Source organism: Grammomys surdaster, unplaced genomic scaffold (genome assembly GCF_004785775.1).
Source record: "Grammomys surdaster isolate TR1022 unplaced genomic scaffold, NIH_TR_1.0 223, whole genome shotgun sequence".
Taxonomy (NCBI): Eukaryota; Metazoa; Chordata; class Mammalia; order Rodentia; family Muridae; genus Grammomys; species Grammomys surdaster.
Window position 1 is genome coordinate 3,608,692 of NW_021604668.1, and position 15,821 is coordinate 3,624,512.

Below are 15,821 nucleotides of genomic sequence, written 5' to 3' on the forward strand. Positions count from 1 at the left end.
TCTCTCTCTCTCTCTCTCTCTCTCTCTCTCTCTCTCTCTCTCTCTCTGTGTGTGTGTGTGTGTGTGTGTGTGTATCAAACCAGGCAGTCACAGGACATCTGAATGGGCTATACCATTCTAGTTTCTCAGAGGCCCTGCCTGCTCTGCATTTTCTGATAAAACTAATTATTATATGAAAATGAGAATATGCCTGTTGATATAGAGTGAAATCTTTTTTTGTCAAAAAGTCATAAAATAGACATATCTACTGCTACTAACTCTCATGGACAATGAAAAGCTCTGTCAGGTATGGTGGCACATGTCTGCAATCTCAGGAGCCTTCGGTATACAAAGGGTCTGAAGAAAGCTTCATCTATATTTGGCCCTGATTTAAAGTCTTTATAGTAAAACTTAAAAAACTTTGTATCTCGCTACAATACTGATCTGCTAGGCAAGTTGTATCCAATAATAAAATAATGGCATGATCATTATGGGCAAACCAACTATTTTCTGAGTGGATCTCAGGTCTTCTCTACAGGAGGAATTCCATTTCTAGTACTGTGAGTTTTGTCAAAAGCCTATGATGACTTCGAAGATCATAAGCCCACAGTGAGAGACCTACTGGTGTTTCATTAAATGGTCTTGTTGTTAAACTGTCTTGAAAATATCTATACTTATTGCCATAGATTTGTGCTACTCTTAAGCTAGATCAAGAAGCTTCTTTTTCAATGGGTAGTGTGGTTAATGAAAAGACTCTCTTAAGTGGCCAAAGTACCGAGAATTAGTAAATATGGGCGTTTAGCTGTAGACAGGCCATCTATACCTATTTCCATCCATCCAAGACTCAAGGAACATCAGGGAAGAGAGGAAGGGAAGAATGTAATAGCCAGAGGAGGAGTAGGAAAGTTGTGAAATATTGACTTCTGGATATTACAATAGCTGTTGAACAAATCAACTCGCAGCAGCTGTGGTTGCTTGCACACGCCTTGCAAAAACACAAGCTGGCCAACATTTCAGCATGGACTAGGGAATGTTCCCAAAGACCCATCCTAGCCTGTTGGTAGCTGATGGCTGCTGACAGAGGGAGAGTCACTTTTCTTTGGGCATGTGGATCCTGGTAAGCTCATGGCTTATGTCCCAGTGCATGGCAACACACCTGTGCACATGTGGTATGCATTAATGTGACTCAGGGGCTAATGACAACAACTAATTAAAAAAGAAAACATGAAATTGTAGGGGAGATTAGTTGTCCTGAAAAAGTTGAGGAGAGGTTAGTAGGAAAAGACATAATCAAAATAAATTTTCTAATGTATGAACTTCTTAAAATAAATAGAAACAGTATAAAAAGCTATGCAGGGACCTCGTAGGTTTGCTTGTACTATGTCAGTCTAGTCATGTTTAGAAGCATCACCCTAATGGCCCTCATGCCTCACTGGACAACGACAGGGGGACTGGAGCCATTACAAGGTCCCCTTCAAATACTGGAGGTCAGGCCTCTATCCCCGCCTTCGAAAGTTTAGAATTGCCACAGCCCTTCTATACTTAGAGAAGGGAGGAGATGTCAGGGGCAGCCCTGCTTACCCACTGAAGGCCTAAAATCAGCCATAGGCCTAAAATCAGCAATAGGCCTGTCATACATGTCTACTAACACCAAGTCTTGGGTCTCAGTGGAAAAACATTGAAACAGATGGCTATAAGCTAATGTAAACAGGCAGCTTTTGTGGAAATTTACAAGCCTGAGTAGTCATAGACCTTGTAAATAGGTAGCCTGGGCAGACAATACCAACTTAGATAAAAGGACAAGCGAGTCATAGGCAGAGTCATAGTGACTTGTCCCCTGAACCTTCACCCAGCCGATACCCGGTTCTGATGATATCTGTATTCCCCCTGATCACCCACACTCCAGTGTCATTCCCTTCCCCACATCCTGCCTTTCTGTGTATATAACCCCTGTATGAATGAATTATGATTTGAGAAAAAATAAATTATATATAAAAAAGCATCACCCTATTCACTTTAAAATTCAGGAATTCTCCTTGTGGGTACTGGAGCTGTACCACAAAGGGCAGGTCACAGAAGAGCAGAGAATACAGGGGTCCGTCCAATCCTCCTCCATCTTCAGGGTGGTCATCCTTGCCTCCTATTTTCCTCCCTTCTGCCCTCATGCTTCATCTTCCCTTTTCCACACCTCATCCTCCCCCTTCCTTCCTCTTCCCTTCCATGCAATCCACAGAAGTCTCCTCACTCTGAGCTCCTCTTCTCTTCTTCATCCCCCTATCTTATCCCCACCCTCATCCCCCGATGAGCCTCATCTCATCCCCTTTTACTTCCATCCTCATCACTGCCCTCATCTCCCCACACTGCACCCCCTCATCCCCGACCTCTTGTTCTCATCTCCCATTATATTCTTAGTTTCTTTTCTACTGCTATGAAGAGATACCCTAACCAAAGCAATTTATAAAATAAACCATCTAACTGGGGGCTCGCTTACAGTTTCAGAGGGTGACTCATGACTACTGGGGTAGGAAACATGCCAGGCAGGCAGGTAGGCAGGGACAATGTTGGGACAGTAGATGAGAGCCTACTTTTCCACAAACAGTAGAGAGAGAGAGAGAGAGAGAGAGAGAGAGAGAGAGAGAGAGAGAGACAGGATAAGACTGGGCCTGGCATGGATTTTTGAAACCTCAATACGAACCCCTCAGTAACACATGTCCTAATCCTTCCTGAATATTTGGTCAACTGAGAAACAAATGTTCAAATATATGAGCCTCTGGGGGGCCATTCTCACTCAAACCACCACACATTCCTTTATACTTCACGATCATTTCCCTGTGACACCCTGTTTGGTCAGTGTCATAGCTACTTTTCTATTGCTGTGATCAAACATCACGACCAAGGCAACTTACAGAAGGAAGAATTTATTTGGGCTTATGGTTTCAGGGGGATAAGAATCCATCCATGAAGGAGGGCTTTGGAAACAAGCAGCAGGCACGAGGCTGGAGCAGAAGCTGAGCGCTCACATCTTTAATTGCAAACAAGAAGCAGAGAGAGCAAACTGGGAATGGTACATGGCTTTTGAAATCTCAAAGCTTTCCCTCAGTGACATTCTAGTAAGTTCACTCCTACTCAGCCTACCTGAATAGTGCCACAAACTGGGGACAATGGGGCCATCTCATTCAAACCACCACAGTCAGGTATCCTTCCAATAATGTACTTAATAAGTTTACCCATGATTGTATTTGGCCTTGTGCATTTTTCTAAGTGCATATGGAGCCTCTTGAGCTTTTAGTGCTTCTAGAAAAACCCTGTTATGATTAAGCATCCCTTCTCACCCTTACCTCCATACCCTCATCTGGCCTGTGGTAGTTGGCAAAGCAGAACTCTGGAGTACTGTTGTTATTGTGGCCTCTTGGCTCATCATGGTGTCCTGCCTGGGAGGTCTGGAGTGGCCATCTGATTAGCTAAGTCTTGGCTCAGGAAAGTTGAGCTTGGAGCCCTGTCAGCAAACACACTGACATTGGTGCAGGACAGCCTCACACAGCAGCTACCTGGGAACACATCATTCTTCTCTATGGGGATGTGAGAATGCATGCGTGACTTACTGACAGAAGAGACTCAGGCAGTAGGAAAGGCTCCAACTAGAGCAGGAGGTAATGACAAGGAAAACCAGTGCGTGTCTTCTAATGAGCCTTTAAAAATGTAACATATTTTTGTGAGGAGGGAATTTCAGCAGAGCTTCGTGCAGTCCAAGTATCACAAACATTATAGTAGGATTGCCAGAAACTCATGAGTGTCATCACTTCTGTAGCTGAGCTTCCATGACTCCAGTCCAAGGTAACAAATGAATACTATTTGAACAGAGATATACTAAAATCATGCTGTTCATTATGGGAAAGTAGAGTAACTCACATACTTGGCTAATCAACCATGGTTTCATAGCAAAGACATCCATTACTTTCATTCACCTAACACATATCATCAAGTGACCACTGGGGCCAGAAATGAAAGGAGACAGGAATCACAGAGACCCAAACCAACACCCAGGCTGGCTAGGAGAACCACATGATATGTTACAGCCTACTATGGAAAGTAAGAATGTAGACCAGGACTCACACACTGGCTGAGGCCAGTTGCAACCTTGACATTGTGATTAGGGCTGGCCTTGGGAAAGAAGGGAGCAATCTGGTAAAAAATCTGGCCAGTGCAAAGGCACCGAGGCTGAAAGGGGTGGCAGGGAGTCACAAGAGCAGTGGAATCTCGTGGCATTTCAGTTGTTGGAGTGGGAGTAAGCCCCTGTGTTCCAAACTCAGCACCACCAACATGATACATAAGTGCATACACTTGGATGCATGCATACATGCATCCATACACACACACACACACACACACACACACACACACACACACACATATGCACAGCACAATCCGTCCATGCATGTATCCATCAATGCAAGCACAGTAGGAATGTATCAATGCATACACATATGCACATAAGTTTACCCAAACAAAAACAAAGCAAACAAGCAAAATAGCCCCACCTCAACACTAATTACAAGACATGGGCAGCAGAAAAAGACTCCCTGATTATTTCCAGCCATCCTGTAGCCCCTGTACCTAGAAGCTATCTCTTCTGCCAAGTCCCCAAGGCCCTCTGCTGCAGCCCCAGTTTCCCTGCTGGTCTGCTTGGACTCTTGCTTCTGAGTTTCTCTGGTGTCTCAGCCCACCTGTCATCCTCATCACAACACATAGTACCTACAGATTTTTAAAGGCCCTGGGGGTCCAGTAGGCTCTAGAACATGGTATTTAGCCAGGGAATGAAAGATGACCCACAGATCTGGGAGCTATGAGATGTGGACAATAAATGCAGCAATCATTTAGCCCAAGGAGCTGAGACAACAGCTGCTGAGAGCAGACTCTTTTTCAAAGTCCTGGCTCTTGCCTGGACTCATGGGCTCCAGAGGCCATAGGAGAAGGGCAGTCCTGACTGGTGGTGCCACACACCAGGCTGATTTGCTTGTGTTTTGTCTGTTTCACATCTTTCTCTACAGCTCGATTGAGAACTGGCCTTCCAAAGGAAGTTCCTCATACCTCACACTTGGAAGGACGGAGGTCAGCGCTGGGAAGATCATTGTGGTTAATGTTTTGTAAGAAAATCAAGTAGCTTTCGTAACTTGGCTCAGGTGGTCAAGGCGAGTGTGCACTTTGGTGTGTCAAATTAAGGAATTAGGTGAGATGTTAGAATTTTTATGTCTATCTTGTTATCTCAATGGTAAGCCGTGGTTCCTGTGGTGAGGAATATGCAGATGCTTTCTACCTGCCTCTTCTGGGTGATGCCATTTAAATTAAACTAATTGAAGTTAATAAAGTTTAAATCAGTTACTTAGTTACAGTGGCTGCATTTTAGGACTCCAAGCTCCAGTTGTCAATGGCCTCGACCCAGGACCAACAGAAGAATAGTTTTTCCATTCTGGTAGGACCGCCTGACAGTGCATGCTAGCTACCATCCTAAGTTGTTATCTGGTTCTCATGAACACCTCCACCCGACTCACATCAGACTAGGCAGACATTTGCTCCCACTTGAGCTTGCTGCCTTGTTTGTTTTCATGTTCCTTCCTGACCTGGAGCCTCTGAGAAGTTACACAGGTTGCAGAGCTCTTCCTGCTGAGATACAGTCTTAAGGCCACAGAGTGCTGGTCTCATTACTTCAACCACAGCCTTTCAACAAGGGCAAGTAAGCCCAGTGTGAATATCTACATCTGCAGAGAGGACAGGAACTCTGGAAGGGCTAGCTCTTTGTGGGAAGTATGGGAAAGGGCCACATAAGTTGCTCACACACATACAAGTGAGAGTCCTGGTGATAATTAAAAAGAAGGTTAACGGTTAACACATCAAGGCCTAGACACTGAGAAAAGTAAATAAGAGGACTTGTACTTAGGTATAAGATAACCAAGCCAGACAGGTATGAGAAGGGACAGGGCCCCTGGCCAATTCAGACAGGCTAACTGCCCTCCTGCCCCAGCTCTTGAGGGACATATGAAAAACACTATTGTTTCCTCTTACATCCTGGTTTCTGATGCAGCTAATTGTAACAGGTTAAATTGTAAACAAGGTTGGCTTCTAACAAGATGCCTCTGCTTAGTTTAGAAAAGATGACGCAGGCCATCCCATAGACAAGGACTTAACAAAGAACAAAGGCAACTACTTCTTGGCTGTGAGAACTAAAGGGTGTAGTACAACTGAGGAGATTTTAGACAGCTGCCAGGTCAGAGGGAGCAACACTAGGCAATGACTAACAGCTAGAAAAACTCAAGGTCAACAGCTAATGAAGCACAATCAGAGATGGACAAAAGGGACATCTACCACCCCTAACTGGGGTACATGAGTTGAGCATGATATCTCCTGGTTGGGCCAAAAGGACATGCATAGAGATTGTGGGTCCCAGATAATTAATCAATAGAGATCACCTTAGTCTTTGTCCCATAAAACTTCATACACAAGATAGTTTGATACCTTTTCTTGTCTTGGAAACCCCTCTCAGACTTGGGAGTGTCTCTCAGTTTTTCTTAATTTATCACTTATCTTCCTTTTTTTTGTTGTTGTTGTTGATAAAGTTTGCTTCAGCATTATATACTCCAAGCAGAGTTCACATTTTAAATTTTCATCGGTGTTAGAATATAAACTTAGAGCCACTGTATCAGGTTGCCCTTCGGTGACTGTTGAATGTCTGGCACCTTAGAGCCCTAGATCAGGCACAACTTACTGGGCTAGGAAAGGTTCCATTATACTAAAAAATCCTCGGACCATGGTCATTGCCCAGGAATCTGAAAATGTGTGATTTCCCACTAGAACCTCGCAGGAATAGTGCAACTGGCAACAAAAGGCTGGGAAGGTTCATAAGCAACAGCTAAGTCTCTGCAGCAAATGCTGGCCTAGACTTTGTGAGGAAACATTTCCAAAGCTTTGAAGTTTGGTCTTGTAGAGCTGGGGTCCTGCCACAGCAAACAGTAACAAAAGACAACTCTGAGAAGAGTTTAATGTTGTATTTGTCCTTTCTAAGAAAAGGCAGATGTTCTGATGGTGTCACAAAGCAGTGGTTTTTGGATAAGTACAGTGTTACCAAACACAGGGTAAGGAAGTGGCTTCCTCTTTCAGAAGTTGACCCAGAAGCTCCAAGGTGAAGCTTTCCACAGAAATGATCATCCATGGGCTCTCAAGACAGGCTTTCTGTGGCAGAGCACACGTCTAGAAAGTATTAAGTATGTTTGCATTTGACTCAAGGATGTATCACAATACCACCACCCATGGTTGCAATCAGAGTTCAGCATGCCAGCCACAGCGGCTGAAGTGCGGGTTGAATCTTGGCTCTATAAAAGCCAGTTATTGTCTTTTCATATGATTTGTTTATCCTCTAGGGAACTAGAGCTGGTTAAAAATGTTCAGATCTGGGTTGACAGAGCCATCAGCCTGAGCCCAAAATTCTTTCTTTGAGATCTCCAGCCATCTCAAATGGTGGACTTCTGATCGGTGTCAATCATGCTATTCAGGAAGAGAGACTGTGGCATCTATGCCTGAATGTGTGTCCGGCAGCTGGTGTTGGTCTCATAAGAATCCTTCTAGGAATGACAAGACATTGATTGACAGCCAGGAGAAGGAAGCAATGATAAAATCATAGGAATGGGAGGACCAAAAAGGTGGCTTTTCCCCCCCTGGAAGCTACACTCAGCAGGCTTTTGCTTTCATTTATTAATATGTGGAAATACCTAGAGCAGAGCTGGTGCACAGAAATAATCAACAGATTTTCCTAAAGGTGCAAAGGCCAGAAAGGAGTTGTACTTGTAAGAAGTACATAGGCCATAGGTTTGGGCATAAGACAACAAAATATTTATGAAGCACTAAGACAATAAAACAATGAGAAATCAATATGCAATGTGGCTTGCATGTATTCATACATTTTAATTAAGGAACATGTATGTAACGTGTAGCTCTGTGCTAACAAGAACAGAGCTTCGTGTCTTCAAGGGATCGAGTAACAATCTGTGTTGTAGACATTACCAGGTTAGACTTGAATTACGATCGAAATACCAACAACTATAGTTTATCTAAAAGTTGATGCTTTTAAGAAACTGTTGGGGTTTTTGTTTTGTTTTTTGTTCGTTGGTTTTTTTGTTTTTTTAGTTTTTAGTTTTTACCCATAAAATAAGACATGAAGAAGGAAAGTGCTTCACACATTGAAGAAGGAGAAACACAACCGCAGCTTGGCATGGGCAAATACACAAATAAAGCCACGATGCAACAGCAGAAAGAATAAAATCATTGGCCACACAGGTGGGAAAATGCCTATAAGTAAACTTTAAAAAAAATTCCCATAGTAAGGAGCTGAACACAAGATAGATTCCACATAATATGAGGACTCCAGTGCAGAACAATGGTTATTACTCTTCACCCCAGGTAAGATTCCTATTACAACCAACAACTCCCACTTTGAGACAAGAAATCTAGGTTTTTCTAGGGAACGGACACTAAGACAGCTGAAGGTGGGTCTCAGCTGTGTTGTCTATAGTGAGGATGAGCTTCCAGACTCCAGGGTTGGCTTCCATGGGACGGGAAGAGCAGGAAAGTTGACATGATTCTTGGAGAATGATGAACTTCTTGGTGAGAAATTATACCTGATTTATCAGAGTTCCTGTAAATACGTTTCAAGTATACTAGCTAGCTGATGTGCAAAGTTGTTAAGAGGAGAGACAAGATAGCTGGGCATGAGGTTGTGAATGGCCAACAAGTGGATTGTGATTTGTACTACTAAACTTGCCTTATATTGTCTATGGGGAAATAATTTGGAGAAAAATAAGACAAGGTTCTTAGTGGATGAAGTGCTGAATCAGCAAGGAAGTAAAGAAAATGCCCTCAGGAAAACTGGAAAGGGAAAGAAGCAAATAAGAAAGCAAATTAAAAATTAACATGGAACATCTTCCAGCTACATCAGGGATCAACAAAATGTGATCAGACTTGGTATAGTTGTTTTTTTTTTTTTAACTAACAAATTTGTTATGACTGAAAATAAATACGATTCTGTGTTTATGGGTATTGTGACCTCAGTATCTGTGTCCCCACCTCAAATCCATGTACTAAATCTTTAACAATAAGGAGATGTAGCTTTACTAGATCCTGAGGGATGAGCTCATGAGTGGGGGATGGGTCCTTCCTCAGAGCAACTCTAAAGGGATTCACCAGCTTATCACACCTGATCCTGGTAGCTGTCTGGGGGGAGTCTCATCAGACCCAACATCTGCCAGTGCCCTGACCTTAAACTTCAGCTTTTATGCTGGGGAGAAATGAATCTCTCCTGTGCATAAGTCACTCCAGCTGCAATATTTTGTTATTGTAGCCTGGAACAAAACAAAGTCCTCTTAAACTCATTTTTGTGGCCAGAATCATACAGAAACTTGTCTTATTTGAATCAACAAAAAGAGAACAAAAGATAAAGGGAAACATGCTGCCCATTGGAAAAATTCCACCCATTTTTTTTAAGCATTTATGGTGACTATTGTTGCTGAGGTACTGGAAGGCAGGTAAAGGACACAGCACAAAGCTAGCTCCAGGGCTGCATTGACCAACTAATGCCTAGTAACCTGGATTTTGGAGCAAGATGAGCTACAATCCAACACAGGCCACACTAACAAATTGTTTATTTCATGTTAGCCTGATCTCTGATTTCCACACATGGCCGTTGCAGGTCCTTATTAGAGTTTAGGAACTACCATTTGACAGTTAACTACCAGTGAAACTGGGGTCAAGTTGACATGGTCCCTGAGCCAACAGCCCAATAGAGGTGGAAAAAGTATCTAACTCCCAGTGCTTTGGGTTAGCTGCTGAACTAGGGTGTATCAGGCAATGATGGCTTCCTCTTGTCCGGGAGCTTATAATACAACAGAGTCTTGTGCCTTGTTGGAAAAAATGGGTAAATTCTGAAGGGATAACCCAGACCTGTCACGGCTCTGAGGAACTGTCAGCTTAGTCAAGACATCTGTTACTGGGAAGGCTTGAAAGAGCATCTGAATGTCTTGGGGATAGAACTCCTATGGAAAAAGCCACTCTGAAAGGATCAATATGATACAGAAATGAAAAATCCATGGTTCAGAGTGTTGAGCATTGGAATGATTAGTATATTTCAGCTTCCAGAAGCACAGCCTTGACCCAACTACTCAGGACAAATCACTGGATTCTTTATTATACTACTGACACCTGCCTGATATTTCAAATGGAGGGTTTATGAGATCTCTGTTTCTGTCTATATGTCTTTTATGTTTTTAACCTCTGGATGAAAACTCACCCAGAGTAAAACTAATTTCCAAAAATTCCATTTGACTAACTTAAAGAAAAATGAGCACTTAATTATGTAAAATATTCCCCAAAGTGGAAATCATAAATGAAAAAATCAAATTAGCTCAGAAATGTACAACTGTTTATGATTTGGATAATTTCCAGTAAATAAGATTACTGGTTTTTAGTTTTAAAAAGACTTATATTTACAGAAAGCAGTGTCACATGTTGTAGATACATTTCTAAACAGTCATATTGTCTTTGTGTTACAAAATTTTTCAACAATAAAAGTTTAAAAAAACCAAATGGATTAAATCAGCATAATTTCCAATAAGAAGAATTAGCTGTCCAGCTTATGTTTATCTTGCTTTCTGACAGATAACTGAAGAGAATTGGTTTGTTAGTCAACGGTCCGATGCCACACCAAAAGCAAAAGACAAAACAAACAAACAAAAAAAGAATTGCTTACAGGCCAGCTAATCTACAGAGGGCTTGTGTGACAATCAGGACACATGGAAAGCTGGAGGGAGTGACAGAGGAGAGGAGACAGAGAAGGGGAGGGAGGACCTTCTGTGGTAATATATGAAATTATTAGCATTTTAAAATTAGCATTATTGTAAGATAATGTTATAACAGTAAGACTTTGTAATGCAAATATAAGAATGTGTATGTAAAATAACTTGTTTTTTTTACCTTTTTGAAAAAATGATATATTTTTGTATTTTCTTTAAATGTGTGGGTGCTCCATCTACATGTACACCTGCATGTCAAAAGAGGGCATCAGATTTTTTTACAGATGGTTGTGAGTCACCATATGGGTTGCTGGGAATTGAACTCAGGACCTCTGGTGAATAACCAGTGTTGTCTTTCTTTCTTTCTTTCTTTCTTTCTTTCTTTCTTTCTTTCTTTCTTTCTTTCTTTCTTTCTTCTTTTTTTTTAATTGGATATTTTATTTATTTACATTTCAGATGTCATCCCCTTTCCCTACTCCCCCAGAAACCCTCATCCCCCCTCCTCCTTTTTTGCTTTTATACCATTTTAATTACATGCAAATATTAAGGTCAGTTCTAGGTTGAGAAACTAGCAATACAATAGATGCAAAGTCAAGGAACAAGCAAGACAATTAACACAAATAGTCAAAGAACAAGCAAAACAGCCAGTGTTCTTAACTGCTGAGACATCTCACCATCCCAAGAATGTGTTTTTGTAAAAAGGTATAATGCTGATTAAACTTTGCCTCTGTTCCTGTCTCTCTTCCTGTTCTTTTGTGTTTGTTGAGATGGTATCTACCTGCATAGCCCAAGGTGACCTTGAACTCAGGACCCTCTTGCTGGTTGACCAGTTTTGGCTTTACTAGCATGTTCCACCATTTCTTGACCTTACTTGTTTTTGTGTTTAGTGTTGATGGAATCCACTGTTTGTAAGCATATGTAGGTAGAACTTTATCAGAAACATGCAAGCCCAGGGGAAAACCTCAACTTGAGAGGAGATTCTAAAGGATTTTCTTTGCCTTCTGAATAATCAGATTAGGAGTCTTTTTCATTGAGATAATTTCCTATGGTTCACTATTCAAAAGTTACATTTTCTGTCTTTTAAATAACCATGTAACTTTCTGTATTTGCCTTTGAAATCTGTCACTGTTTTAAAGAGACAACTGCTTTTGATCCTATTTAAACAATGCTTTTACATTTTTTTGATGTTTTTGACAAACTTCTGCAAATTGAATCCTAAATGAAGCCTTTTGATTTCAAACTAACTTGAGTTTTTCCAGAGGGCTCCTAGCAAGCTCAAAAGAATTTGTTCTTTCTGTTTATAAAAACACAGAGAAATTGAATTAATTAGGCTTTTTTGCAGTAGATGATGGTTAACTTCCCTTACCTTATATCTGTGTGGATAGATGCCATTAGCTTAGGCCTGCCAGAAAGTGTATGAGACTCTTGGAAACCCAGTGTGTCCTGAGACCATGCTGTCAGGCCAGTTCTAGTAACACATAGTTTATAGTGGGCCCTCATCAGTCTTTACCACAGACAGTTGACAGCTGTTCTCTTAATCTGATGCTTTTCCAAAAGTTCTGCAAGGAGCTATCGTACAGACTGCAAGAGGATCCATGGGATATGGGCAAGCACAGCATTTGGACAACTTCAAGGTCGTTAATTCATTTGGATGGGAATATTCAGAATAACCAAACTGACAGATCCAGGAAATAATTTTTTGGACTTTCTGATGTTCCATTTCCTAGATTCAAAGAACCCATATTCTCTTTTCACTGGAGCTTTCTGAAACTTTGGCAAAGTATGCTTTTGTAAACAAAGTGAACTGAGAAGCTTTTCTTGCATACTCTAACTTTTGTGGAATGCTGTGATTTGTATAAATTCGTGGTGGTTCTGTTCTCCACTAACAGGACACCGTGGTGGGTCCTTGGCCCAGAGGAGCTTTTAAAAGTCTAATTGGAGATTCCTTGTTTCCAGAAAGCTCTAATGGGCTATGGCTGACCTTATAGAGCCAGTGAGCCTCCTTGGACATCACTGGTGCTGACTTGAAGGTCTTTTGCAGGACTGGGCAAATACTTTGGCTGTATGACCCATTAGCTCAAGTTTAATGAGACTAGATTTACTCTGCTTAATCATCTGTGATTGCCTTTGGCAGGAGTGGGCGATCTCAGGAAGAAACCTGGTTAGTAAAGAACACCAATGGCCCCAACAATAGCCCTGTCTAGTATCTTTGACTTTCATTTTATCTCTATACCATTTTTTCTTCCGATATCATCCTATGAGTGTTCAAGCTAACGTTCCATCCATTTTTATTCCATTAGAAGAATTTGCAATCACTGGAAACTGGGGCTGCCCCTTTATTCACGGGCTGAAAACTGGATCTAGAAAAGCTACTACACGCTTTAGAGAATTCATCGGTCCCATCCTGGATGCCATTTGTCAGGCTGTGCTACATAGCCATTGTTCTGGGATACCTGACAACACCACCAAGGATATTCAAGCTGAAACTACAATAACTGTTAGCCAATACTGCCCCTCCATCCCACACAACTTGGAGGTGATGGGAGCTGAGAGCCAGAAGTCCTTTCCAGGGATTTTCCCAGTATGCCATTTGTTCTGACTGTTGGCCTTTGTTTGTCTTTTGTTTCCATAGAAACATTTGTTAAGTCTCTATGCTCACCATACAGACAACTAACTTGGGTGGGAGCCCTATAGTGCTGTCTCCTGAGTTGACACCTGTATCAAGTGAATACGTCTTCCTCAACTAAAACAATTGTTCACAGACTGTTTCTAACTGGTGTCAGTATTTTCTGGGGGTAAGCAATGTTCCCTCTGTCTCAGAATTTACTGGAGAAGATGTCAACAAGATGATGTACTTGTGCATTGTTGGAAGAGGCCTTATCCACAACAGCACAACTGTGGCTTCTTTGGCTAGATTTGTATGACACAATCACAGGGCCACAGGCTGCCCACTGGATAAATGAGGGATAGTGTTTTCCACTCCAGTGGCCGTCCGCAAAAATCTGAAACCCAGCTAAACTTTATCCAAGAAAATGAAGGCTGGCTGAAAAGCATGCGCTGGCTCACTGGTCTTTCTTTTTGTTAAGTTTAGGCTCCCAGACCTGAGCTGTAGTTCTGTGATGGTTCCTTCTTCATTCCCAGAATCTCTGCTGTCAGTGATGTCCATGAAAACAAGGCAGTCAAAACCACATGACTACAGCCACTCTAAGAATCTACAGGGATTTTGGTTTCTGATGTCCATGTAGATAGGAAAGGAATGTGATGTGAACATCAGTAATACCTAACAGCTGGGGACGATCTCAATCAACAGAGAGGATGTCGAAAGCAGAGTGAGGAATATTAAATGAAAATAAAATTAACCAGAGAGGCCAGGACTGACCTATGACTGAGTTGGCAGCTTCATCAGTAGAGAAGCTCTCAGAACTGTCTTCCTTGCAGCTGTGGCAGCTCTAGCCTCAAGTCGTGGATGACAGCTTGGTATATTGTAGCACCAGCTAGGTAGCTATCCACCCTAACCAGTGAGAAAAGCATCTCTGATGACGTGCACAGCACACCTCAGAAGCCTGCTGACCACTCTTGTAAGGCTTTGCTTGGTCTTGTCTCCTGGTTCAGCAACAGATGGTTTCCCGCTCAACAAAATTTTCATGTCAAGAATATCTCTCTGGATGTCTTTTGACACTGCTGGCCTATTTCCTTCATGTGCTGTTGCTGCTAACTGTTGTGGGTTACTTCTGTTTTCTCCCGAATCCTGTGGAGTTTTTCTACTGTTCCTGACAGAAAGCTGACATTTACAACTCTATAACCACCATGCCCAGTGTGCTGGTTAGTTTTGTTAATTTGACACAAACTTGAGTCATCCAGAAAAAGAGAACCTCAATTGAGGAATTACCTCTATCAGACTGGCCTTCGGGAATACTGATTCTTGACTGAGGTAGAAAGGCCTAGCCCACTGTGTGTAATACCATCTCTGGGCAGGTGAGCAAGCTGCATTCTTCAATGGTCTTTGGTTCAGTTCTTGTCTCTAGGCTTCTGCCTTGAGGTCCTGCCCTGGCCTTTGTTGACTAAAACATATAAGATACAATAGCTCCTTTCCTCTTTAAGTTGATGTTGGTTATATTTTATCCCAGTAAGAAAAAACAAAGTAGAGCAAAAAATTACTATCAGAAAGTAGAATATTACTGTGGTAGCTGCCTATGTTTTGGGGGAAGATTGTAGCAGTATTTGGAAATTTGGGTTGGAAAAGTCATTGAGGTTTTGGAGCTTCATGGGCTATTGAGGGAACTTGGAAGATAATGCCAAGGAAAATGAATATGGTAGAGATTTGGCTTGTGAAGTTTCAGAGGATAACAAAGATTCTATTAGGTGCTCCTTCAAGTGGTATTTTGGATTAAGAAAATTTAAAGAGCATTTTATTTATTCTTCTCTCATACAATATATCCTGACCACAGATTTCACTCTCTCCACCCCTCCCAGGCTCCTCCCCTGTCTCTCAGATATAGTCTACAACTGTCTCTCCCCTGCCAGAAAAGAGCAGGCCTCCCAGGGACATCAACGAAACGTGGCACAGCAATATGCAATAAGATAGGGCACAAACCCTCACATCAAGACTGGGAATCTCACCCAGTCAGAGGAAAAGGGTCTCAAGAGCAGGCAAACGAGCCAGAGACAGCTCCACTTCCACTTTCAAGATTCCCCCAAAAAGAAATGAAATCTTTGCTTCGATAGGGCAATCAATGCTGCTTAGCTAGAGCTGAAGAATCAACTATGATTAACAAGAGACCAGCTTCATTTGGGTGAAATACCCTGGGAAGTATTTCCTCAGGTTAGCACACTGAAACTGTGGTCCAGAGGGAGGCACGGCTGCATCTCCAGCTGGTAGCTGAAATTGGTAATATGTGGTACTGGCTTCGGTGGTATGAAAGCTGCAGGATTGAAGGAGTCATTGAAAGAAGCTGAGGCTTTGCACTGTGAGAGGTCAGGAGAGGTCATTGATGTAGTGGAAACATCAGC

The 15,821-nt window shown here is 42.1% G+C and overlaps 1 protein-coding gene across 1 annotated transcript in view; it reads right to left on the minus strand.

Annotated features, from left to right (window-relative positions):
- The window catches only part of Vipr2 (vasoactive intestinal peptide receptor 2), a 68,722-nt gene that overhangs the window by 23,338 nt on the left and 29,563 nt on the right, over positions 1-15,821 (minus strand). The gene's annotated exons all lie outside the window — the stretch shown is intronic.